This window comes from Sinocyclocheilus rhinocerous, unplaced genomic scaffold, assembly GCF_001515625.1.
Source record: "Sinocyclocheilus rhinocerous isolate Xijiao unplaced genomic scaffold, SAMN03320098_v1.1 C36909277, whole genome shotgun sequence".
NCBI classification, from domain to species: Eukaryota; Metazoa; Chordata; class Actinopteri; order Cypriniformes; family Cyprinidae; genus Sinocyclocheilus; species Sinocyclocheilus rhinocerous.
In genome coordinates, this window is record NW_015786802.1 from 1 (window position 1) to 2,335 (window position 2,335).

Sequence of the window (2,335 nt, forward strand, 5' to 3'; positions counted from 1 at the left end):
GGTCTTACGGGTTTGGAACAACATGAGGGTGAGTAATTAACGACAAAATTTTCATTTTTGGGTGAACTATCCCTTTAAATGCAAATTGCCATTTAGGTTCTAACTGACTTGGATTCATCATAAATGCAACAAACTGGATGAAGAAGAAACCAATCAACCATTATTAGTCAAAAGGTAATAAATAGCTATATGTGTGCATACATGGCTTTATCAGAATGTTTGAGAGCAATGCCACGCCGAAATGCCAGCAGTGACGTGATGACGCTGTTCTTTTGTGACGTAAAGGAATCACTGAATCATTTTAACCGGTTCTTTAAAACGAATTGTTCTAAAGAATCGATTCGCGGAAATGGCATGCACTATATCACCCCACCTGTCGGATATTCATGGAAAAACACACGTACACACGTTTCAGTTATCGCTTGTTTATACTTTGGTTATCTGCCATCATAGATAACAAGCTTTTTAAATAGGTCTATGCTTTTGTTTTGTTTTTCAATTAAAATCAGTTTCGAAACGAATCTCTTTTGGTCTCTTGAGTGGAAGTGCAAAATCCGAAATATAACAAGGTGACACATGATACAGAAAAATCATAAATTTCCAATTGTCCAAATGTCAAGGCGTCTTATCACTGTATAGGTCCCATAAACTTGACATTTCAAAGTACGGAGTTTGTTGCTAAAACACAAGCTCACTCCGCACTTCCGCGGCTCTGCCCTCGATAACACGCCTCGGTGGGAAAGAAACATATGACGAGTGGCGTCGGGTCTTACGGTTGTCGGTATGACGGGTCTGCCTCACCGCGCGCGATTTTCTCCGGTGGAATGTACAGTCGTGCCGCCTGTGAGGGTACTTAAGGGTACAGCTGATGCCCGGAGGGAATAAAGGGAGGTAACCAAACTAGATGAGCCAGATACATTCAGCCTATAATGTCAACACATGATCTGCAGCAGTCAAGTTGTCAAAGCGGAGTGAAAGCCAGCGTGACTTGCGTTGTCTCAGATCAGGAGGGATTGTACACACAAACTGATAAATCACGGTAGGCTACAAAGTTTCTAAGTTCTTGGAGTTTTTACTACGTTTTCTTACTCATCTTCTCTCACACAAAAACTGCTTTTCCTACTTTTCTCTGTCTCAAACTGACCCTTATCATTCTTCGCAGACAACATTATGGAAGTCTTTAGCTTTAAGCGAACAGGTTGAAGTTCTTACGTAATTAGAAGAGCTTGTGTAAATATTAGTTTGCTTACAGTAAGATGTATCCGATGTAGTTTTAAAACAGTTACAAATTCTTTTACAGTCAAAGAATTATAACAAGATGCCAGTGGATTGAACATTGATTCAAGCATTGATCTCTTGTCTGGCACCACCCCAGTTATATAATACCTGTTGTTGCCTTGCACACACACAGAAATGCCTAGCTAAATAATCAAGGATTTAAGATTATTAAAAAATGTAATTGTTTCAGATGATTTTAAACACACCTCCACAATATCTAATGAGGTGTCACTGGTATTAATCTTTTGCTGAATGTCATCCCAACATGTCTCACCATGTTTATGGTAATACTTTAGCTCTTATGCAATTTGTTACACCCACATTGTCTAATTTTTTTATTTTTATAATAATAATAATTTTAACAAATGGTAATTTAGCCAAAATTAATATGTTCAGCATTATTAGGAGAAATACAGGAAAGTATTTTCTGTCTACTTGGCAACTACTGTAATCATTTTCTTTGCACATGTTGAGGTGAGACAAAACAAGTGAAATTTCACTCACTGAAAGATCACTGTCACGTGTCGATATACTAAGAAAACATCTATGGGTGTTCCTGTGAAGAATTTTTCTGAAGGGAGTGAACCTTAGTTTTTACTAAGTAGCTGCAGACATGTGGTGTCTGTTGAGAAAAACACTCTCCAGGTCTCTGTAGAATGTATTGTAGCAGTATTGTAATGCCGAAGCTTGATTAGTTTTCAGAATATAAGTGAACATGAGAAGAAACATCCTGGACCATTGGCTCAACACATCCTCAACAAGAAAGATTTAGAAACTAGAGCTACTGCTTCTTCACCACCATCATTGCAGTTAACAGGCCAGCAGAAAAGCAGCAGAGGTGAGTTTGCATGACTGGATTATCTGATACATTTGTTTTCAGACACAAATTTTGGGACATAACAGCTTATCATAAATGCATTAAATTCTGACTAAAAGTTTATTATTATGACATGCATTTAATGTCATATAAAGCATGCGTATATGCATATGTGTAACACTTCTCAACTGATCAGATTTGCAGATCAGGCAAATAATACTTCTCAGATCTAAGGAAGAC

At 37.7% G+C, this 2,335-nt stretch overlaps 1 long non-coding RNA gene across 1 annotated transcript; it reads left to right on the forward strand.

The window, feature by feature from the left end:
- The first annotated feature begins 723 nt into the window (after positions 1–723).
- On the forward strand, positions 724–2,335 carry LOC107736718 (uncharacterized). Its single transcript, XR_001639722.1, has 3 exons — positions 724–1,039; positions 1,974–2,116; positions 2,292–2,335. It is a non-coding gene; the product is annotated as an uncharacterized LOC107736718 (long non-coding RNA).